At 42.9% G+C, this 25965-nt stretch overlaps 1 protein-coding gene across 3 annotated transcripts in view; it reads right to left on the bottom strand.

The window, feature by feature from the left end:
- Window positions 1–25965, bottom strand: part of PCDH1 (protocadherin 1) — a 215745-nt gene that overhangs the window by 178237 nt on the left and 11543 nt on the right. The window contains exon 1 of one of the 3 annotated variants that reach the window (XM_018568117.1): window positions 167–298. The exons of the other annotated variants lie outside the window; for them this stretch is intronic. The gene's annotated coding sequence lies outside the window, so the exon portion shown is untranslated. Of the gene's footprint in view, window positions 1–166; window positions 299–25965 lie in introns of those variants that run through there. 3 annotated transcript variants of the gene reach the window in all.

The raw sequence follows: 25965 nt of genomic DNA on the forward strand, positions 1-25965 counted from the left end.
ATATACACACACACACCCACACACACACACACACACACACACACACACACACACACACACACACACACTACAAAAAGTAGAGAGTACATAGGAATTGTAGGAGCTACATCATCCTAGTCTACACAGCAACAGGTGCACATAGTGGAATCCAAAAAGCTACACTTACAATTCCCACCTTCTGCCCGCTGCCTCCAGGGAGAAGGAACGGCAGCTGCCTCCTCAGTCTCTCCCTCGCAGATTAACCAGGTAGGTGGGACAGCTCAGGATCAGAGAGAAGAAAGCATTCGGAACGAAATACCTCGATAAGGAGCCAGCGAGCTGTTCCTTTTCGTGTCAGTCCCCTCCCTCCCCTTGTGCTTGTGCCTCCCTCATCTGTGTGACAGCCTGCATTACCAAGGCATTGTGTCGTACAATGGGAACCCTAGAGGCTCCCACGCCTGCTCTTAATCGAGCCAACGTAGAGGGGGCAACAAGTGCCAAGGAGGAAACTGACACATAACGGAAGAAACTTTAGAAGACAGGTGAAAAGATTAAGACTACTTGTCGACGTTTAATCAGTAGATCAAAGATGATGCATAAGCAAACCTGCTGAGCAAAACTGAACACTCATCACACCGTGGAGCTGAACAGCTCACAGGAAGCAGGCAGTTAATGAACGTTATAAATAAATCACTGCTGGCACCTAACTTTGGGAATATTTACATTGACGTCATTTAACACACAGACAAACCTAGCAATATGTGCAGTATGCCAGTATGAGCAATGTTTACTTTGTAACTGAACACAACTCATACCGATTGTGTGGCTGTTTTTGTTGAGCAATGCGTTTACCAATAGTGTATCATCATGGCTAAGTACAAGACACAAATCAAGGTTAGCCATACATGTATCGCAGGCTGAACAAGAGAAAATCAAGATTCCTCCATCCATACAATACATTCCCAGATAGCAAGCAATTGAGCTGCAAGTTTGAAAATGAGTTGCTAAACTATTGCAGACTTGCCAAGCTTCACAATTGTGTTGCACAATTACAGCAAGTCTACATTGCAAGGGTCCAGATCAACGTGCTTTGCAAAAGTGCTGTACACTTGTAGGGCTCTTGCTAAGACCTGCAGGACTCTTGCTGTAGACTTGTCAAGCAAATTTGCTACAAATTCAAAAAGTGTCAACTAGAACTTGTGCTGCGAGTGTTTTGCAAGTCTACAACTTGCCAGGAATGTGTGCAGCAAGTTAACAAGAAATAGAATTTAACCCTAACACAAGTTTGTGGGAAGTTATCCTTGCTATCTGGGTTGTGGATGGAGGAATCTTCATTGCCTGCTATTTTATTCGCAACACCAGCAGCCGTCTGATTACCCGAATAATGATTCATCTGATAGGATACAGTCACTGTTCAGACAATAATTCTTCACCTGCCTTAGTCGATATTCAAATCAACTTTCATAGAGCCAAGTGGCGATACAGGGCCACAATTTTGACTGATTCAGCAGGTATGGGTGGAAATTCAAGCTCCAGTATGTATGGGCAACTTTATATCCGACCAAGAATGGCTGTGTTTTGCTAATTCCTCCATGTAGAAGACTATACCCAATGTTCAAGGTAGTGTTATGGTGACACCCCCTGGCAGGTGATATGGGCTCACCCGAGGCGCAGAGTCTAAGCACCAGCCAGCTTTGGTAGTGGAGATGCATTTAGCTTCTTACTGGTGCCAGGATTGCCCCACCAAGGGATGAGCCAGACAGGAGGGTTCCAATGAGGAGACAGTAATCCAAAGCGTGGTCAGGAAAACGGTAGAGGTCCCAACAGGAGAACCAGAGAATGGTCGGATGGTACAAGTCAGCAGCCAGTAGATAAGAGTCAGGCGACAAGAGCGTAGTCAGCTCCAAGCAGGGGTCGAGGCAAGCGGCTAATAGAAAGTGCTCAGACAGTCTGGGTCAGCAGAAAGTGAGTCAGTTAGTAAGGCAGGAGACAGGAGCGTAAACAGGTTCAGGTAGAAGATTAGGGCAAGCAGAGAAGGGTTAGACAGTCTGGGTCAAGGCTCCTTTCCTTCAGGGCACACTGGATGTTCTGATCCAAATTCTAATGCCGTCATTGGTCTTACCGGCCTAGATTCTATAAGGGCCAAAAGAAGTAACGTCAGGGCTCCTGTGAATACCATTAGAAATACTGGCGGATCTTTTTGAAGTTGTAGCCAGGATTCTGAATGAAGGCCTGTAAAACCCAGCAAGGACTCTGCGAGTACCATAACAGGAGGCCATATATGTTGTGACCACATTAGTGGTACCCCATAAAACTATTTCATCATATTTCACCCATATCTGCCAGATACAGCATACCCACTACCTTGCCTGGTTGTCATCAACCCCCATATTTTTTTATAAAAGATACCAAAACCATTCACACTCTGAAAAAGAACAAGATAAAAAAAAATGCATGTGATATATGCAAGTTGTAAATTACAACTCTGTTGTAAAACGAAAACGTTTTGCTTTGCCGTTAGCTTCCCCTGTCGTTTTTCGGCAATTTCAAGTCCCTAAGAAAATATTTTGCATTTCGCACAAATTGACCTCCAATGTCTCTGCGCCATAAATGCAAATTACACTGCCCAGGTGTAGGAACCAGATGGATAATTACAGGAAATGGGCTCCTGCACAAGGCGGCCCCTAAGAGACACATCACAGCAACCTCAATGAAATTATGTCCGTGAAGCTTTGGAAGCAATGAGACACTGGGCATAAAATAAATATATATATATGGTAAACTGGTGTCCTCCCATGGCCTTTAGTTAAACTATCCAGACACTGGCTGGTTTATAAATACACCAGTGAAGTAGCAGCCTTATCTCCGAGAGGGTGGGCAGTGTGATTTAGTGAACCAAAGGCAGACGGGGCACTGTAACAACAGTCACTGATAAAGAACAGAATTCTTTCAAGCAAAATACCAAAGCATTAAAAGCTGGTCAGTTAGCCGCCATGAATAAAATAATCCCTGCACATTAAAAAGGTAAACTCCAGGCACATATTAAAAACTTTTAATCCAGTTGTGCATACATTAAAATACATTAAAGCTGAATTCCAGCAAACTATGAATCCCATCATGCATCTGCCTGTAGAAACTCATGTCTGTGGCTGTCAGTCTTCCAATGCCTAATGGAATTTGCAGCTCCACAGCAGTTGAGGGCGAAAGTTTGCCTACCCCTGATAAAGACTAACAGGGGGAAAAAGAAACCCCATTTTTGTTTCCCTCCTCATCTGCAATGGAGAGAGCGTTTCCCTCACTTCTTTTACTGGAGACATCGGTCACTGGGACGGGCGACAGGAAATCTCCCTAACAATGTTTAGAAGCTGACAAGAATTATCCAACCCTAAACAGCTTGAGTAGGGCTTCAAATGCAATTTTAAATACAGCCTGCATTTGTAACTGAATTCTGTCCTAGCCACATCATACAGCAGGGAGAGTCAGCATGGCTCTACTGCTGTCAGTCTAACACAATGAACATGCATACAGGAGGGAGTGTGCTGCTGCAGCTTCATTTTCTAATCCACAAGCTAAGGTCAGGTCCTTGACCGAGCAGTACTGCTTAACTGTACTGGACGTCAGGAACCGGCCAAATTCGCCAGCTAAACCGGATTAAAAATCTTTTAGCAAGTGAATCTGTGCACACACACACACGCACGCGTATGTGAGCTGTGGATTTATCCATTTGCTTGGACTTTAGATTTATGTATATCTACATACTTGCAAGAGATTTGATGTATTCAAAAATAATCAGGTCCCTTAGGGATTAACAAGCACGCAATGAGATTCACGGGCATTGAAATAGCTGAGTATTGCTCGACGATATTGCTGCATGTTGAAAATTCCATTTGGAATTCAGAATTCACTATCCTTACATGAACATATCAGTGGTTTCTATTGCTCAGAATTGCCTAAAACAGGATGTGAGATTTCAATTGAGAGGATCCCAGTGCAAACAGAGACTATCCCCAACAAGTTGTTTATCCTAAGGAAGGGTTAAAGAAGATTGTTACGGTGGACCTAAGGTTGGGCTTTAGGACACATCCCATACATTGTAATCTCAGATTGTAATCCCATTTGGAGGTGACCATTTCTTGGCGCCTTCATTCTTACAAAAAGCTATGTTCCCCTCACTCAACTAACTGTTCTCTGCATTATAAGTATAAAACACGTCATCTAGATCTGCAACAGATCCTTCTAATTAAGATGTGGCAATATCACTTAGGGCCAGTGCACACCTAGGCGACACCCCACCTCGGGGCAATCATGCACGATTCCGCGCCGATTGCCGCACGTTCAGGAGTCGCCCAGGTGTGCACCGATTGCACTGTGGGTGCCATTATTTTTCCAATGGCACCCAAGTCATGCCAGGCGGATCGCCGCGATTCCACCCGTGCTTCCGAAAACAGCCGGGCATCGTGTATCGCAGAAAGAGAAAAAAAAAAGTACAAGTACGTGGCTGGGGTGCCATTGGAAAATAATGGCACCCACAGCGCGATCGGTGCACACCTGGGCGACACTTCTGACCGCACGGCAATCCTCTCGGAATCCTGCACAATTGACGCGCTGTGGGGTGTCATCTAGGTGTGTGCCGGCCCTCATAGTCAAGTCACTTTCATGAATGATAACCTGATGAGAACACTAAAGTCATTTTAGGTTTGCCTTAAATTTAAGAAGTAAAAACAAATAAGGATATAAAGATCACCTGGTAGAAACAAAGTTCCTGTTTAAATTGTGATACTAAACACGAATGTATGACTAAATCTACGGAAGGTCCATCTGTTTCACACTAGTCCCATCTGCTAGTTTATGAGCACTTTAAAAGTGTAAGCCCACCCAAAACTGATACCACGAGTCACTGTCACCAACTCCTACAGAAATTGTTTCCATCTATAGATACCCAACTCTACAACAGCTGCACGTTTTGCTAGACAGGCTTTTATGTCAATCAGTATCACTGTTTTCCACCTATTCCAATAAGACCTCGTTCACACCTAGGCGTATTGCATATGCGCATCTGTCGCGCGTTTTTATTACCGCAATTCGCGTTTCCGAAGGCTACTTGGCTGTATCCCAATGGAAACGCGCAACAAAACGGCCCAAAGTAGTACATGTACCTTTTCAGGCGTGGGCCGTTTTGTAGCGTGTTAGGGACAGGCGGAAATACGCCAAGGTGGGAACGAGACCATTGAATACAATGGGATTTATATTTTTGAGCGTTTTGTAGAGCGTTCGTCGAGCGTAGAACGAGCTACAAAACGTTCAGGTGTGAACGAGGGCTAAAGCCAATCTAGGTATTTAGCAGAAGTAGTGGAAAGCAGAAAATTGCATCTTTTAAACAGTCTTGAGTGGACGTCCCCTTTAAGGCTTCTGGAGGTAATCATTATATAAACACTAGTTTTTACCGATGTGTAATTATCTCGTGATCACATGCTAACTTTAGCAGAACAAGCAATGTGGTTTATCCATCGAAAGAAAACCAAACAGCAATACAAAAAGTAATAAAACAATTCCGTCTCTGTAGTTGATAACGAGGTGTGCAGTAGGTGGGCGGACAATGATTTTGAGCACAGAAATAAAAGTGTAGAGCGTATATAGGAATGTATAGGGAGGTATAGTAGGAAGAGAAAAGCAGGACGCCCATCCAATTACTAAATCACACAGCTACAGGATTCTTAATGGCTCTATTGTTTGAAAACAAGCAGGTTCTGTTAAGCTATAGACTACTTCACCGGTGTCCTACCTCCCCCATCACCAGCCACCCCTTCCCTACGCAGATCTCCTATTCCTTCTAAATATCAACAGACCTTTCTCCTTCACTTTTAAAAATGAGTCTGTCATCCCTAAGTTTGCTGCAGTTAATCAAAGGGGCCTTTTATCCCATAACTACCTGCGTCTGAAAAGTATGGACTGTGGTCATGAGGGAGGGGGGAGGAGAGGGGAGGGGGGATTAGAGGAAAGAAAAGGGAGTGCTGTGTGAGTGGAGATGAATTAAGGAGACTCCCCTGGGGTCATGTAGCATAATGAGAACACAAGGGCTTCCACAATAACCTGTTAGATAACTAAGAGCTAATTCGCTAGACCACGTTAAGACTAATAGGTGTGAAAGCACACACAATGCTACATGCAACATTGCAATCAGCTAAACACATCAGGATATGCACTTAACTGAACAAAGTACTTGCATTAGTGTAGCCTGATAAAGGCTATTTATTATCCTTCCATGTCCCAACTACGGTGCACTAAACTTAAACTGGTGTCTAAGCTGGCTACAAACAAGATAGGGCCACCAAACAAGCTTCATTCAAAATGATCATTACATAAATGTGCAAGTCTACAATGGGCTATCTTGCACGATTGTTCTCATGCAAAAGGGAAGGGTATCTCAAGTGATTGGCTAGGAAAATCCATCCCAGCCAAAAGGCTCCTTCCCCAAAAGCAGGTTCCAGGGCATCGGGAAAGGTTTGGCAGGAGTGTTAGTCCATGGAGAACAAAAAAAAATTAGGAGGAAAGTCTGACTCCAAACCCCAAAGAGATTGAATAACTCATCTCATGTTTAGTGGCCACAAATGGGCAGATATCTCAACCATAATGACTGGCTAGAAGACCTCTAATCAGCAAACGTCCTGGGATTAACCACTATGTCTACAGCTTGGCTAATAGAGTAAGGCAGAACATGTGCACTCAACTACTTTCTTTCCCCTTTTCATCTGCAAATGTTTCATCTGCAATGTGTCCTGCACGTGGCCCAAACCATGTCCGACTGGCACGTCGGGAGTGGGATTTGACTAGGAATGGCCACCCGCAAACTAACTCCAGATTGAAGATTGCTGCCGGAAGAACTGACCATCTAATGGCTGGTGCCTAGTCCTGCAGGCTTGAAGTTATAAATCATGCATGACTATGTACTGTGCAGACCTCCCTGTAATCTACTTTATCTTGTACAAACAGCACCAGCTGGTCAGCAAAAGCTGTCCTAGATGATTGTTCCCTGGTGACTGATCAGCCAAAAGGTGACTTTCCAGAAGGCATACTGCTAACATACTTGCAATGGTCCACCAATTTTGAGCCAATCTCATGTCTATAGTAACCTTTTCTGCACTTTATGGTATAGCACTAATTACCACCATGCAGCTTAAGGCAAAAATGTAATATGCAAGGTGTTATAGTAACCAATTACATGTGCTCTATTCAACACCTATTAGGCAAAATCTGATTGCTCATTACCAATCGGCTGGTTGCCAAGGGTACCACAATAATACGAATGACACAATAGGAATTGTATGATTATCCTGCACAATTATAGTGACAGTGTATGGTTATCCAGCATAATTACACAGCTTCTAGCACACCGTTATCTGCCTGTGGAGATCGTTTGGAGTAACAAATCGATGGATGCTATAGAACCACCACCAATTTTCAGCATGGTAGGAGATGACAGACAAGGTGATCAATAAATCACACATAACTTGTGTAGTCATGCGACAGATAGTTCTGCCACATGAGAAAAGAAAGAAGCTCTATTGTGCAACATGGTCAAGATTCACGAGCCAGTTTGAGAGAATGAAATATATGGCATGAATTAACATAAGCAAATCGATTACCCATCTATAGGCATTAATGATCTCTGCACCTTTCTTATAATTTTCTCAGGATTGGGAGAAGTCTAAGGTTAGCTTAAACATCGGCAGATGACCAAAGGGAGGATTACCAGCCTGTATGGAGAGTTATTAACCTCTCAATTACTAATCTGCATTCTTTGGCTGCAAGAATGCAGCGGATGAGTACACAGACATATAAACCTCTATCCCAAAACATGAATAAAACAACATTTAGTTGCTGGATTAGGGTGGCATACTTACAGCACTGATGAGGTCCGCATGGCCTTGTGGTTTAAAGGGACACTAAAAACTCAGGAGTTAAACCTTAAAAATGCATTCAACTAAATGTAGCTTGTATATCACTCGGCTGTAGATCCTCAAATCATCTCTGAATTGGTGCCGACACTGTCCTTTATTCTGGAGGGTGGCTACTTTTGTTCCCTATGGACCCCGTGTGTGTTGTAAAGTAGTCACCGCTCCAAGCTTGCTCCTGTAATGGACTACAATCTCACGCGTAGTTTACCAATTTGTACAGAGATTGTAGTCCATCACAGGAGAGAGTTGGAAGCAGTGACTACTTTACAGCACACACAGGGTCCATGGGGAATAAAAAGTAGCCACCCTCCAGAAGGACAGTGTCGGCACCAAGTCAGAGATGATTTGAGGATCTACAGCCGAGTGATACACAAATAAGATACATTTTTGTTAATAGTTTTAGAACTTGAACGCATTTTTAAAGGTTTACCTCCTGAGTTCAGGGTCACTTTAAGGGGACAATGACGACCACATACAGTTAAACTCCAGGCAGATTCCAGAGGATGAAACCACAGGACATGGCAGGGGACACAGGCAGCCAACACTCCTGGTCAAGAGTCAAATGGTGAAGAGTCTGACCGAGGTGGAAGCCTTTCAAATTTAGTAGACAAAGGTCGCCGAAAAAGTACATATAATACGACTTCTATTGGAGAACCAAGTTTGGGATTTTTTTTTTTGTTCAGCGACAACAGCGTCACTTTAAAAGGTCTGTGTGTTGTCAAATCATTGTTCCAATGGCACCTGCCAACCTGACTCTGAAGAATAGATACAATGGTCACACGGTGAAAAGGTTACGGTCCTTTTATCCACAGAAAAAGCATGGACAAGTCGTCTGCCTCAGAGATGTCTGAAATCTGTGTAACATAACAGGTACTCCTCATTCAAAAATCGCTCATAAGCACTAATTGACCCTTACGTGGTGCATGTATCCATTGCATTCACTGTCCAGTGTAAGCCCACATTAAGTTGAACCTAGAATAAAGTTCCCTAGCTGTTAAGCTCATCCAATGACTTCAGATGGAGTCGATAACCTAGAACAAGTACGCAAATTAAGAGGTCTGGGTTTCCAGAAATTTGTTTACACTCAGTCAAGATCTTAAAATACTAAAACCAGTATTTTTTCTTTTTGCAAAAGGAGGTTTACAATGACAGAATCCATATTTTTCTCTACACAAATGTCCTTAAAAAACAAACCAGGCAATCCATTTCAGAGCTACAAAACTATGTAAACAACAATGTGGGCAATAAAGTTTGTTTAGAAAGAAATGTGTGATGCACATGTTCTGTATATGCAATGTTTTGCTTCTTCTGACACCTCTTCGCCCTGTGCTGAACTGCGATACTACTTAATGGCATTAAAGAGCTTGTGTGATGAGAAAACAGAGTGAGCGAGGGGCACAAACACCCTGATTTGCATCACAGTAGCCTGGGGTGAAGCTATTCACTTGCAATAAGAGTTGGGGTGTGTTGCATTGTGTTCGGAATAGAAAAAAGTGTGAAATCTTGTGATGGGATGTCCGTTTGTGAATGGAGTAATCCCAAGCGTCCCAACTCACAATAGCTAATGCAATGTACATATTTTCCAAAGCCTTTGCAACAGAGAAGACCCACAATGCAAACGCTCCCCAGGAAGGGTTCAATAGAGACAGGACCCTGCAGGGCCATTAAGTATTATAATAGAGAAGAGAGAGGAGAACACTTGTGTGAATTAACCTGACTGTTTAACTGGAGGAAAGTCAATTTTGGGCATAATTGCAACTTAATTCCTCTATTACAGCTGCAGCCTCAGCTCTGGCTACATCAGCTGATTTCAGAAGCTACTGAACCTTATCGCAGAGGATGGAAAAACTGGTTTTGAATCTATAGAAAGAAATGGAGAGTGCCAAGTGCACTATTAGGAAGGACCTGGTATCCCACCCACCACCAGCTTGGCCCATAAAGAGCTGGAACAATGTGGATGTTTTCTGGCGCCAACATGTCCCCTGAAATTACTGTGTATATGCAGAGCCTGGCCAAACCAGTCATCATCCCAAAGCCCAAGTCACAGAAAAAAAAGTCAGGCTGACAATGACAACCTCCATGGATTATAGTTGTACCTTCTCTTGCCTGTTAGCAGTTGCGCAAGGTGTCTTAAAAGGAGAACTATGGGGTTAAGGCTTTTCCCCATAGTTCTCCTTAGGGTAATGGGAAGACACAAAACTAGCGTCCTCCCATCACCCTAAGCTCGGTATACCGAGACGCCACAGTATACCGCAAGCTACAGCTCGCGGTATACTGAGACGCCGCAGCTGAAACGGATCCCGAAAATTTATGTCTAGATCCGCCCAGCTGCGTGAGTGACAGCTGGCTCTGCCTAGAGGCAGAGCTAGTTGTACCCACCCCCTCCCGATCGGCGGATCAGAGCGGTGAGGGGGGAATCCAGCCCCTCCCTTGTCATGGCAGAGAGCTGTGACAGGATCGAGAGGTGAGCGTACGCCGCTATGTGTTCGCTCACTTCTCGATCTACTGAGCCGACCTGTGACAGTCTCATTGTCACGGGTCGGCTAGAACTATGAGGTGAGTGAAAAGCACTCACCTCATAGTTCTCCTTTAATACAACGCAATCGACTAGGCGCTGGATTTAGACCCGAGTCAGTAATCAGCACTCAGACAGAGCTGGTCTGGCACATGCCCCTTCTCTTACTCTGCAAAAGAAGTCTGCAAGTATTGCAGACTACTGTATTGCAGGTGTAGCTATAACTCCAATATGGCAGCACAGAGCACTGGGGTATGAGTGCAGTTAAAGCTTTAGTTTTTTTTTTTTTTTATATAACAGAGGCATAACCCCGGGTGCCACCAACAGCTAAGCGGCTGCTGTGGAGGCACCAGTGTGTGCTGGTTCCCAGCCATGCCCGCAAGTGGCTGTGTGCCTCCATAGAAACACACAGGCCCAAGGCAGGCCACGCCCCTCCTCTCCACCCCACAGTTTGATGGCAAAAAAGTAACTACGACTTCTCTGCCCTCAGTATCCTTCCCTGCAACCAGGTAGTTCAGGACGGAAGATGGCTTCAGGGACTGCCAGTGTGGTGGTGGGGATCAAAATGGTACTGGATGTTTTTTACCTTAATGCAGAGAATGCATTACAGTAAAAAACACCCAGCCTTTACTTTTAAAAAGGTATACAAAAAAATGGTATAATTTTCCCTCCACAGCCTTTTGACTGGACAGCGAGGGAGCAAAAGTAAGAGGATGAGGTCATCCCTCTGCTCTTTTACATGAAATTCACCTCTTCGGCTCCCAATTGGAGTGCCGCTGTATAAGGAAAAGGGAAAACTATTTGTAAGGATTTACTAATAATTGCATAGCAGCATTTTAGATGTAATTTCTGTGCTGGAGTCCAGCTTTAAGATTAAATACCGACTTGAAAGTCAGTACTTATTGGTAATAATACAGCGTTCCATCTAATATATGATGAGTGACCGCCTGCCCGTCAAACTAGAAACAGGTAAGAGCATCTTTGAGGCAGATGTGCTAAAATGTCTGAGCCACGTCTCCAGTCACAAAGCCAATCTGCTGAGTTTATATAGGATTTCTAAAATTAAATAAAAAAAATGGATGTTCTCCAACTGGCAGATCCATATAATGCATCATACAATCTGGACCATTTACGGATATCTTAAACTTCTATCAGGTGTCACAAATGACACCGGAAATCCTGCAGAACCTCAATCAGAGCTCTTAAGTGATGAATAAAGTGCTTTGAGAAATAAAAATACATTGAGGGTTGGTCCATTATGTGAACATGTTAATACTGCCAAAAGTCATTACCTGGCCTTTTATCCTTCCACTGGGGACAGAGCTAAGCACCAGAAAAACTGGAAAATGATTTTTGCGGCAGGGTAAAAAGGTGAAAAGCGTGTCAGACTATACATCACGCCACGGCGAGGGACGTCCACACACACACACACACACAGACACGTTCGCGCTGGATTCATTCTGCATCGCTGTGTCACCGTACGTGAACTTCTCTCTCTTGAAGATGGAACGGCAACGCTCTGCAGGCCTTGTGAGCACTGCAGAGAGGGAGCTGATGGGGCATTTGATCAAGTGGTTTTGCACTTCAGCCAGTCACTTCGGCACGCCTGACTTCCTGATGCATTACTCCCTCTTCACAAGCCGTCCCCATTTATTCTTAACTCGCCCTGCACATCCTAGATTTATGGCTTACAGGAAAGACCAAAAAGGGGGGGAACACGCATTACACAAGTGGCAAAAAATACGTAAAATAAGCCATCATTACAGTTTGTAAGCAAAGTAAATGTCTGTAGCAAAACCGGCGGACCATGCACTCGCTAACATTAGTGGGTAACCAAACCAATAAGATCGCTTGCAGCCATCAGAGTTGGGAGACGGTGATTTCATGCATTTTGGCCATATCAGGTTAATCTCCTGAGCAACAAGTATCACCAACACATATCAAAAATGTTGTTTATAGCACATACTTCCAACAGGTTTTAAATTCTACACTCCGCAGATATTCTGACGCTCTATATAGAACGAGAACAGTCCCATGATCATACAAATAGCACACCCCAGAAGCACATGGGATAGTGCAGTGGCGGCGAACCTTGGCACTCCAGCTGTGCCAAAACTACAAATCCCAACATGCATCTGCCTCTGGGAGTTATATCTGTGGCTGTCAGAGCCTTGCAATGCCTCATGGGACTTGTAGTTCCAAAAAACAGCTGGAGTGCCAAGGTTCGCCACCACTGGGATAGTGGCAACCAATTCTGCAAAAACTAAAAAGGACACTTTCCTGCAGTAGAAAAGTATAGCATTCGTTTTGCATGGTGTACCCCCATCTGGTGGGACGTTTAGCCAAATGAAAGACCGTCATACAGAAAGAGGGATGAATGCCAACCAAGTACATAGGGCAAATCAACCCTAATGATGCGTACAGGCAGCTGTCCAAAGTTGTATGGCTGCTCTAACTAGCCTGCTGAAACTTCACTCCAAATTTAAACATGGATTTTAATCCTCCCCGGGTTTTTTTTTTGCTGTTGTTGGGATGGAGGGGGTCGGGAACATTTTTTTTCTGCAAGTACTTGCTCCCACATCTTGAACTAGGGGAGGATGATGTACCCTGAGCCCAAAACCTAGCAGCCTTGAGTTCGAACAGTCCTGTTGTACATATGTGCAGTAGGGGGCTATCCTTGAGTCATCAGTAAGCGACAGCGGGCTCCCGAAGGCAACAAAGGAGTGCGGAAGATCAGAGGACTTTGCAAAGCAATCGGGTGCGAGGAAAACGGTGCTGGACCTTGGCTGGTGAGTATGTGCTTTTTAAAATGTGACCTTTGTTATCCTGTGCCAGAAAAAGTTCCTTAAAGAACTGTGTTTCCTATAGCAACCAGTTATATTTCACATCTAGTGCAAGCTATGAAAGTAACAGAAGCATCCGATAGGTTGCTTTGCTCTTTGCAAACATACACAAGACCAAATGTGGTCTTCACTACTCAACAGTATCTGTACAAAAATCGGCCTTGCGCCTAAAAAGGGTCTTCACTAAAACCCTCTATCAATGCAGGCTATATTTTCCAGTCTTTGCAGTGTAGTGTGGGGGGGAGGGGGGGGGGGGGAACCACACGATTGGTTACTATGAGCAACAGACTTGTATGCACAAGGTTAAACCGCATATGTCCAAGCCGCAGCAATTACATTCATGTCACAGGACGCACAGCTCCTGGCTACGGTACAGCAGGGGAAATGAAAAGGAGCTGGTTTTGTTTGAAATAATATTACAGAAGACCTTTACACTGCACACCTTTCCCCACGAGCCTGGCAGGAAATTCAGACACCTTTGAAAGCCACCATAACACAAAAGCCTTGTCTATTACAATGCAGCAGAAGAATATGTGGGCAAAGTCCCAGTTTGCACAGCACAGAATGGTATAAAAGCAAATACTGGAGGTCAGCAACTACAACGCTCCGTAAAAAAGCTAATTAACCTGATTTAAGAATGAATAATGTTTTATTTGCAAGAGTGTCACCGACTGTATTGTCCGGGCACCCAGGTGACTTCACCGCGATACAGTGTTCAAGAAGCCTAGAAGCTAAGAGACGGCATGGGAGCCATTAGGTAGCACTCAGAGGTAGCCATTTGAAAATGGTAAAAATAGGATTAATATTTCTGTAGCAGTGGGTGAATTTACTTTAGACCTCTTGTCATGACAAAATAAATAAATACTCCTAAAAAGAACAACCCAAAATCATGAAACTGACAGAACAAAAAAAAAAAAAAAAGCCCTTGCATCACACAAAACACTAATCTTGTAGATGGAGCATATATCCGGCGTTGTCAAATGCTACCAAACCAGTAATGTCAATGGCATGAGGAACAGGTTCGAATATACATTGTCACAAGGCCACGCTCTCAAGAACACACATTGAGCATATGAAATGGAGACCTTCACACTCGGGCTCAGTCAGTAAGGCAATGAGCAATAGAGGATGTGAGAAAATAATACACACAAGGGTAGAAAAAAAAAAATAGTAATAATCTCAACCTGACTGGCTGCTACGAATTCCTGTACTTTATCATTACTCTCTGCGCTGTGATGAAGTCACCCTCAGCATTTCTATCCGATACGGAACAGTAAAGTCAAGTCATCTTTAGCCAACAGATTAAATTGATGAAAACCATAAAGATGGCCATACACATCACATTCCGGCCCATTCAGCTGAACTGTACCAAATTCAGTCCTGCCGGCAACACCCAGTTGAGGAAATTTTTCAAAATGTCGAAGGAGCGGGGTGGAAAGTAGCTGGACAAACTGACTTCCCAACAGGCAGCCAGGATATAATAGGTGGAAGGGGAGATTCATTGCTAAAAAAAAAGTGGATGGGGTAAATTGAGCCCAACAGGGCTGAACGAGGAAAAGCAAAAAGGTTTATGGCCAGCTTATCTGAATGGCATTACGTTTGCTAATCTGCTGTGTATCAAACAATTGCCGTGGCTTTCTTTTCAAAGACTTCACTTTTGTTTTCATCCTTTGTGCATTACAGTGCTGTTGATCTCCTGCAGCCTCTTCTGGTCTAAATGTACGCACTCCAAATGAGAGCTGCATGACATTCCTCAGGAAGGCTTCCTCATAGGGATGCCTATGTGATCAGCCCACCCCAAAACCTAGGGAGTCCCTTTTTTTTTTACTGTTTTCGCCTGGAGTGATGTAGAACACTCCCTTAGGGCTTGTTCCCACCAAGCGCGTTCCAGGAGCAGAGCAGTTACAGACCGGATCAAAAAGGGAGCAATAAGAAAAGTTTATACTTAAAGCCACACCTCTTAAAGAACTTCACTACACCCAGTTTTTGCCAAAACGCATGCAACTTTCTTTCCACCCTATAAACTGATGTCCAAGAGTGATATTCCTGCGTTAAAACGGTGACAACACAGGAGCAGGGACAGAGCATTGTCCTCCCACAACAGGAAGTGCCTGCACAAGAACTTTTATGGCAGGATCACCAGGTATTATTTAATGAAAGCTGCAAATTAAAAAAGACTGAAAATGACTTGATTACATTAACCTGTTAAACCAGGCGTAGGAAACCCTGACACTTCAGCTGTGGTAAAATACGACAAATCCCATAATTTCTTGCTTCTGGGAGTCACGCTTGTAGCCGTCAGAGTCTTGCAATGCCTTATGGGACTTGTAGTTTTACCACAGGTGTAGTGCAGTGGTTACCTCCCCGTGTTAAAACTTATAGGAGATCTGAGTGATTGGGTTTACATCTACATTAACTGCAGTTGGCTGAACAAAAGTATAACCTGATTGCCCTACTTTATTTCACGTTCATTATCTTATTGAACACATTCATTTCAATACACCCCAATCAACCTAATTAACCTGCTGGCATGTCTGTGTAAACGTTGCAGACGGCCAGCCATTTGCTACATGTTCTATTTGTATACATGTAATCCCAGGATCTCCAATGCTGTTCTTTCTGTAGACAAATTCCAGTCATACCAAAGTCCACCTTAAATCAGTCACAGCAGCATGGCTGGAATATACAGCCACTAATATCTAGAGGATTTAGACAGGCTTTGGCAGTGTCTGAGTGAACTACCTGTAGATATGACTAGGGAGTCCTCGGCATGACCTTGGTAGTAAATGGCGCCTCCAGCCCAGAGTCTCAGGTATTTCTAAATGACTCTGGGAAAAAAGAGCCCTTACTACGCTTCGCCTTCACTTTGCCACAACAGTGACTTCACAGACAGTTGCACTGACACAATAACAGGCGAGCCGCTCCGTCTTTGTAGTTTCAGGAAGAGCAGTGTGGACAAAAAAACAGACAACGTGGCTGGGAAATAGTACTGGTTATGCATTGATGTTTTTTTCCCACATACCAGAGTTTAAAGCAGAGCCTATAATGACCCGGTCACTATACCAGATGGTCCTGTCAGGAGACACTACAAAGCAGGTCAGAGATGTGGGAGCTGGGGGGTCGAAAGAGGCCTACCGAGAAAGAGGAACCTTTTTTAGCCTCGACATTTTAAGAATTGGTGGTACGATACCTTAGCACCACCAGCACGTTCTAAAAACAATCTGAATACTAAATGTAAATGTTTAGGCACCAATTCACACCCAATAGTATTGTAGCTTGAAGCTCACAGCTCCAAAACACTCGATAACCAAATCTTATGCTTTTAAATTGTTCCCATTCATATATGAGCATTCAAATATCTGAAGCTTGATGCCTAAAAGCTCAAAAGAGGGACATGATATACTTTTGAAGTCGAATCGGCAGTTTTTTGGTGCCGTAGATTTTAATGGAGCACTTGCAACAAAACCTACATACACCCGAAAATGAGCGTTTTTAGGGCTTAGAATGTATTTTTACTTTTGCAGTTTGAGAAAATAAGTTAAATATATTTATATAATTAGGGATGCACAGATACCAGTTTTACCGGCATCAAGTGCCGATATTTATATTTTGATACTCACCGATATAGTACTTCCGCTAGCAAGGAGCCGGCATCCCGGGCAATCAGAAAGCAATGCGGAGTGTCATTACCCGCCGCCCGGCTTCTTGATCAGCAAATGATCAGCGGGCCGACTTCCCGGCCATTACCCACCGCCCGACTTCCTGATTTGGCCAGCTCGATGCCGATTGACCGCAAAGCCAGCTTTCCAGTTAATCGGCATTGAGCCAGTCAAACAGCATGGAGCCAGCTTCCCAGCCGATCAGAAGCCGGGTGGCGAGTCATTACCCGCAGCCAGGCTTCCCGATTGGCCGGAAGCCAGCTGCATGTTCCTTCGCGGCACTGTCGGTCAGAGGAAATCTCCCTCTGACCGGAAGTTCCGGTATCGGGGAAGGTACCGGAGCATTTGGGTGAGTATGAATACGGTATTTTTTTTAGCTTATGCGATATGAATGGGAACATGTAACAAATATAAATCCCAATTTGGCTGTGAAAGTGGAAATACACTTGAACAATGATCTCCTTCTCCTAGTAACTAGCTTTCCATTGGCTAGTACAAAAACACTCAAGCAGGAATACAAACAAGGAAAAAAACGCCTGCAAACTCTCATGCTCAGGTTTGAATGCAGCCTTAGGCTTTGTTCAGAAAGGCATCCAGCTTTACCGACCCCCATTCAAGATGGTGACACTGCCGCCTACTGAATACTGGTTTTTATTTCCATCCCAAAAGGAGGAATTTCAACTGCAATACCGTGCCCAACGACATCCTATTCATTGCGAGTGTCGCTTTTGGCAAATGGCACCACCTACCAAAAGCAAAATGCTGGTTAAAATTTGCAGCAGCATGTATACAGGACTCAGCAGGCACTACTGTACCTTTTAGGTGGGTGGCGGGAGGGTGGTAAAAACATGGATCAACCATCTGTTTTTGCCACCCCATGCCATCCGTCTGAATGAGGCCTTAGAGGGATGATCAGAAAATATTTTTTTAAATGTGGAAGGGAACACAGTTGTCTTCCCACTTTGTAATCCCATGTCAACTCACATACACCAGTTCAATGCAGAGCTTAAAGTGTATTTCCACTTTCACAGCCAAATTGGGATAACACCTATTTTATACTTGTTACATGTTCCCATTCACATTGCATATAATGAAAATATCCAATTTCTGCTTCCGTTTACAAGTGTTCTTTTCTGAAACCTCCAGGACAGAAATATCCTACTTGGTTCTTACTTGCTATGCAGTGTTTACAGTGGGCCAGAGTGCTAGGTTTTCCATAATTAACCCCGTCTGTACTGTGCCGGCAGACTTCATCATCAGTTAACTAGATGTGCAGAACGGTCCTTCCTAACAAAGGGTTAAATATCTCAACCCATTGTATGTTCATGCATCATCTCCCAGTCTTTCCTTCCAGTCTGTCCAAGGTCTCTGCCATCTTTCATGGGCAGTTTCTACTGCTTTGAGAGTCCCATGTATGACCCTGCTCCAAAAAAAGCAGCTAAAAAAGGAAGGTTAAGAACTCTTTTTAAATATTTTTTTGATATGCTGTGTGAATGGGAACACAAAACATATAGTGAGGGGGTTTCTCAAAATTTGACGGCAACAGTGGAAATACACTTTAGGAACAAACATGTCAACAATCCCAGTTTCCGTACAGATGAGGGTTTTCCTAAACATATTGTTGGGAATATTGCCATCATATTTCACATAACGCTGGGAGTGTTATTTTCTTAGTGTGGTTAGTGGGGTTCTTCAATGCACTATGGAGGCCTTTCAACTGTGAAGCAGACCCAGACAGGGTAATTTCTGATGACAGGACCAGAGATGGTGCATCTGGCTGACAGGGATGACCTTTGGCAACAAATTCAGCGCCTTCAAACTTGCTCCGAGAGAGCTGGCAGGGGAAGCGGGTTCTGTTTTCTATCTTTACTATTTGCATCTGTGCCAGTCGCCAGCCTGCACTTTAGCTTTGCTGTTTTGGGAAAACCTAATGGACCCAGAAGCAGACAGTCTTGAAACTGACATTCTGCAATCTTTGCAACTGTTAATTGCTGTAGTTAATAAGCTGTGCAGCCCCCGACACTAAAGTCTGGCTGTAAACTCTCAAACAGCCTCATTGCCTTCCGTTTGTGTCCTATGAATTCCGACAGTGGCCAACAATGGCCAACTCATGTGTCCCAATGACCTGCTCCACCCACTGCAGGGCAAGTGAGCTCCAGTCAAGAGAAAGTTAAATCTGCCTTTTAATGTAACACACTTATGAATACGGGGATTTCCAAACAGAATGTCAATCTCATCCTCAGCCACCCACAGTCAGATTTATACTGTGCAAACAATACAAACATTGCTAGCTGTAATGGGCCAGTGTAGGAAAACTGAGCTAAAAATGAGGACACACAAGAGACAAATCTATTAGCATTAACTTGCAATATTGTTGAAAAAAGTATTTTTGGTTGACTAAAAAAAAGAAAATATTTTCTATGGGAAAAAAGTTTAACCATAAAAAAGGCAAAATGAAAAGTTGACCAAGTAGGAACAAAAAAACAAAAACAAAGTCAGACTCTGCTGTAATACACAGCCACTTGCAGTATTTTCTACCCCCCTCTATGGCCAGTTAGTGTTAAAGTCTACAGATTATTCCATATTGTTCGATTATGGGTAACAACAAATTAAAAGGAGCTATAAAGTCACATCATATCCTATCCTGTTATCAGCATTGTAACAGGAATACATACTAGAGTTGTTTTTGATAAAGCAATCAAAGCTTATATGAAATGTATTATGCAATGAGTGCTGCCTTCCGTCTGCCCATTTCAACAACTTCCCAGATTCCCAGTGTCCTTTGCATCTCTTTCACTGCTGCTTGATGTGATGCAATCCCAAGTTCTCAAGACTAAAGCAATGCTAATGTTACATTGTGGGATACTCAGATGGCAGGCTTAGAGTGCCGACACAAACTCGGAGACCAACACTTCAAAACAGAACAAACTTCCCCTCTTTCATTGATGTCAACCATTCACTATGTGCTACATACACAGCCTCCTTCCAGCACACTATAGCCCAGATTTACCCAGCTTCAGGTAGGATTTCATTCACATTAAAGTGCACCAAAATCAGTCAATAGTCTGGCATGTCATTTTATCATGTGTTAAGCTGGCCATACACCTACAGATTTTCCATGCTCAGATGGAAAAAGTGCAACAGATTCCTCCATCTACGCTAAACTGTGTGGATGGAGGAATCTCCCACTGGGCCGAGCTTCAGTATCTTGCTAGCCGGCCCTGCTGGCATTTTGAGAGCCAGCGGGGATGACTAGCAAGATACTCAAGCTAGGCCCAGCGGGACATTCCTCCATCCACACAGTTTAGCGTAGATGGAGGAATCTGTTGCACTTGTTCCACCTGACCATAGAAAGTCTGCAGATGCTCTATAGGTATATGGTCAGCTTAAGGGCAAAGTAATATTTTCCAGTGGTTTGTGTGAAGCTGGTTATGTCCACTTGGTCGCTATGCCTGCAGTTTATTGTAGAGAACAGATACTTGTGGAGCCAAAACAACAATTGACATCCAGGCAATGAGCATTTTCAGAAGTCACCAAAGGCAGCCTACATATGTCATGATTTAGCACACCTTAACTGCTTTTGTGGCCCCGAAAGCGCTAGTTTTGGTGATATGACGTTCCAATAAACAAGCACTTTGGACTGCAATATTGTTGGTGTGCTGGCGACATCTATTTAATTTTGTACTGTTTGGCGGCGCCATCCACTGTCACTGCGAGCACCCGCCTCATCTAATTTGGGGTTTTCCCGGTAAGGAGTGCGACAAGGTATCTGTTTATGTGTGTAAAAGACACCCAAAGTTCCCTTCAAGCACTCTAAGCATTTGCCAATAGGACTCAAATTCTGGATGGTTGGATGGTTTAAATCAGTGGCGGTTTAAGAAGTTCTTAAGTCATAGCAGTCTGATATACAAGTCTTTTTATATGTGGAAAATATGAAAACTCCGGCTTCAAGCGGGCTCTACCCCTTATGATTATTCAATCTTACATTTCGCCTGGACCGGACCTTTAACAAGTTATCAGTAGACAGGTTTGAACAAACCTTTTATTTCACCGGATTACCAGCTTCGTGAGAAGTTTACTCAACAGAGGATTACATTCCTGGTAAATAACAGCACTCCCGCTGAAAACCATGACCTGAAATCCATGTAATGGACTGCCAGAGGTGAAAGGTCTACTCTGCAGTACACGACAATAAAAGCAGAGAAGACTGCGTAGGGGATAAATGAGAGATCAGTCACCATGGCTCACCTTCAAACTGGACTGTCTTAACCTGACTATTCCTAAATTAACAACGAGACCACCTCTAAATAGCTCCCGGAAGGATGACTGATTCACTATCTGCCTATTCAGAGGATCTGGGCTACAGGCCCATTAACAGATAAGGCGGCAGCCAAGAAAAACACACAGAGGTCTCAAAGGTTAAAAAGAAGCTAGACCTGACAGATCACTAAATAGAACAAAATGAAACCTTTCTAAAAAAAAAAGTTCCCGGATAACTGCAAACAAACACGATTGCAGGATGCCTTGCTAAAGTGGCTTTTAAGGGGGTTAACTACAGAGACATGGACATTTCCGAATATGTGCGCAGACAAATTGCACCCTTTACACAGAAGAGGGAATGCTCTCTGCAATGTATTTACATGCCAGCCAAGCGATGGGCAGATCGCAGAACGACTCTACAAAATGTAAAATGTTAGCAAGGGCCTAACTTTGGCCACAGCAAATTATGATTCCTATGGGGTCCACAATGGGGCCAAAACAGGCCAAGAAAATAAATATTAGAATTTGTGTGTGTCTATATATATATATATATCTATATCTATATATATATACACACACACTAGAGATCGAGAATATAAATATATTATATTGTTTTGCTCTCTCTCGCCCTCTGAGGTAATTATGGGCAATTTAATATGCTATTTATAATTTGATGACTGCACTAATAAAATTATTGCCGCTGACCGCGACCGTCATCCTAACACCTAAAAATACTTTACAGAAGGATGTATTACTATTGATTTTAACATGTTTAAAGAAATAAAAGAGCATAAATGCAATGTTTCAGGCAATAAAATGTCTGGGAAGACTGATAGTTTGCCTTTCAGTAAAGAGTAGTAAAAGCAGAGACCTTTAAGTGAACGGTGTCTGCTTTAGAGGCACGAAGGACACCAAAATGTAAGGTACTTGAAACTGATACTATTTTCATCTATGGAACACGATCTTTCCAGACATTTGCTCTTCTATTAAACATTACCAGTTACCTTAACAATAGAAGAAAACTTAGACAACTTAAATAACCGTACAGTAGAAAAATAAAACAAAAATAGCTTGTACCCTATAAATATTCTTTGCAGTAACCAATGACACCAGTCCATTGCAGTCAACCATCTAGCACTGACCTGCCTCTAGTAAAAGGAAAAGGCTGACATAATTAAGCACCCCAGGGGGATGTGTCCATGGCTACTTGGGCTCACAGGAAATTAGCTGAATGACGTTGGACATCATTCAGCCCGAAAGAGGACTAGAGCTTAACAAAAGACAACACTGGAGGGTGGAGATGGCTTTCCAACCTTCTTTAGTTGACTGGATAAGTCAAGAGGCAGAAAAAAATATATAAAAGAAAAAAAAAATGGGTTTTGGCCTGTAAAACTTAGATTTTTACAAGCTTACTTTTTCCACATTTTTATAGAGAACTGCAGTTTGGCCACTGGAGGGAGCTCTCTGCGGCTCAGTGCAACTACCGTCTTTCTTGAAAACAGAGTGCACTTTTTGCAATTAACGGGGCAACTCGTGGACTTGAATTGAGAGGAGCAGTAAATGCCAGCCACTGTGTAGCACTGTAAAGCAGGAGCGGCATTTGTAATGGGCACGTATGGAAGCAGACCCCCCCTGTGCATAAAAAAAAAATTCAAGATGTCTATAAATGTTTATGTAGAAAACGCTGATAAGACTACCAGTTACCTTTAAATGTAATTGGCCAACATGGACAAATACACTTTGCACGTCATCACTGCTGTTCATTCATCTAACCGAAACAACTGATAACCTTAAGTATTTAAAATCTGCTTGTACCCCTATTTAGTAGGCAGAGTGGGTGAGATACTAAATTGCCAAACAATGATGTCATCAGAAATAGGTGGACTAACCTTGGATCGGTCACAGCCACCATTGCGGCTATTAAAAAGTGTGAGCATGACCAGGCTGGAACTGGACTCTACCCTGAAAACAACCCTCCATGATGCCTTCGTAAAACAAATTTCTGTAACAATTCATCTGTGTGCATGCATTATGCTTACAATGTTTCCAATTACACACAAGTTACTCATTATATTGTATCAAATTGTTAGCTTGTCAAGACTAATTGCTGTGTCTTTATGGACACCGATATGTACGAGGAAACGGCAGCGAGACTACAGAAGGCGACGTATATGTAGGCTTATATAACAAGAAAAAGGCCATTCTGAAAAGGGCAGCGACGTCGAGAAATGGTCTCATCAGTGATCCGATTACCATAAAGACAGGCGGGCATCCCACATTGATTTAAAGAAAAAAAAGTGTCTCTATAAAAAGGAAAAAAAAAATTGCATATAGCAATCTCCGATGCATTACACACGTCTATGATGGGTTAACCACTTTGATGCCAATATGCTGACATGATCTCCTCCTATCGTCAAAGCACGGCTGAGTTTCCATGGAAACATCTTAAAAAGTCTCTCTCGCTGGATAGCCCCAGAGACCATGGTTTCGCAGTGGCCAGCTTCTCTATACGAGCCTGATCGATAGCATTTTAGAGGAATAGACCGCAGCCTATGTAACTGGGTGGCAATTACACATTTGATATATTTCCACATAAATCATTTTGCGTCAATAACTAGTGCGATATGGTGTCAGAGCAAACAAGTACTATGATGTCACATTCAATGCTATGGTATCACTTACACCAAAAAATACAGTTTCCACTGTTCTTACGCACCCCCCCCCCCCCCCCTCACAACACCCCCCCCCGTCACACTTGTGAAGTGACATCAAGAGTTGCGTTTCTCATGCATTGCACATAGGGCAGCCATATTCATTTATAAAGGTCTGATTTACATGAGGCTAGGAAGCTCACGTACCTTTTTGATCGTTTTTAAGCACATCTCACGCTGCTTGCTTGGCACGTTTGGGGTGCCATTAACAAGGAAGAGCACTGCAAGTACAACATGAGTAAAATGATACACTAGTGTGAGTGGGGGCTTATGGATTAGCATATGTCATCACCGCCAAAGCCATACAAATCCAAGCGAGAGGGTCTGAGTTCATACTTCTGCATATGTATCTCTCTAAATATAGTCATCAAATTATAAATAGCATATTAAATTGCCCATAATTACCTGTTGAGGAAAAAAAAAAGATAGAGACTATCTATAGATATATATACACACATATTCTCGATCTCTAAGGTGGGGGGGGGATACGGCATTTAGTAGCCAGTCTTGTCCAACGCCAAAAATCTATTTTTTGTTTTTATGAACAAGTTCATGCGATGGCAACTGGAGAAATCCTCAAAAATTAGGCGCAAGCTGTGATTGGCTACCTGGCACCAGGGATTTGTCAAGCATTGATATGATTTATTTATTTTTATTCCTCTAGTGTGTGTCTTTAAATTTCGGGCCAGGCTAAATAATTGGAGTTGATTTCTTTTTAAAGCAGCTAGAGGTTAATAAGGGTTTGCCATTTGGTCATAAAACCAAAAATATTCTCCTGATGTGGCCCTTACCTCGCCTTTAATAGCCGTCCTTGCTGCCATTTGGTTGCCAAATGCTGCAACGTGTGTTGCATTGCAAGGAAGTTGTTTGTAAAAATATACTGATGTAGACTCCAGGGCCAAGTAAGACTCCTTAGTTTGAGTGGAGAGTAGCCATAGAGCAATCCAGTTTAGAAGCCAGACGGTACTTATGAGAAGCCCTACTGACTACAACAAATTAGATTTAAAAACATTAGGCGCGACCTGGAATATATTCATCCAACTCCATATAAAAAGAACCAGGGAAGCAGTCTGTACTGGTTGCCCCATGTAACTACTGTCAGGATCAATCAAGTAGGCAAAGAGTTTTAGTTGAGTATTTGTCTGGTTTAGAATGTTGCCCTTACTAAGTTGCTTCTGAGGTGATCTGCAATTAACAAAAGTTGAGTCTATATATTGTCCAGCTTTGGCTTGTACTGCAAGACAAAAGATGGGCAGCCCCACTTCTTGGGGTCACTAGAGTATTCCAATGATAAGTGGTCAAATCTGCTACAAATTGACAATTTTAAATCACAGAAAATAAAACTAACCCCCTTCAAAAAGATTAATAACATTTTGAAAACTTCTACTGGTGTCCTGGTCTGCGCTAGAATATGTGATAGTCTAAAGCTAGGCTAATAAAACAAAACTCCAGCCACTGCTGGACACTGCTGATTTACAACTCAAATCAAACGTTGGTCTAATTGCTCACTTTTAGATGTCCAACATTGTATTTATGCCTGCACAATGAATGAATTATTCTGACAGCAACCACTTTAGATAGAGGCTTAAAAAAAATCTGCTGCATTGTTTAAAAGGACTGCCAAGTCATTATCAAAAAATGTCTTCATGCTAAAAACATAAATTTTAAATAAACACCCAAACATTATTATACTTGTTTTTTTTTAAAGTGCAAACTCCAAGCATGTCATCCATATCCTTACTTTGCTGGATCTCAAAACAAGCATTTGTATATCAGGTCTCCCAACATGTGCTGGTTTTGGGTCAGTGACTCTAGGTAGTGAAAAACGGAACAAGGAAGTTCCCGTATCTGATGACAGGTTCCTTTTAACACTAGTGTACAACTCACCAATCAAAGTCCATCAGCCAACACTACCACCATCTTTTTCATTTCTGAATGGGACCGGTCTTCATAGTTCAATACATCTATTAAGTTTAATAGCAGGATACAACAGCACCTGTTCCAGCCATTTTAAATGTAATAAAGACTCCCAATACATGCCTT

The sequence above is a fragment of the Nanorana parkeri genome, unplaced genomic scaffold, assembly GCF_000935625.1.
Source record: "Nanorana parkeri isolate BGI_ZX_2015 unplaced genomic scaffold, ASM93562v1 scaffold1140, whole genome shotgun sequence".
NCBI classification, from domain to species: Eukaryota; Metazoa; Chordata; class Amphibia; order Anura; family Dicroglossidae; genus Nanorana; species Nanorana parkeri.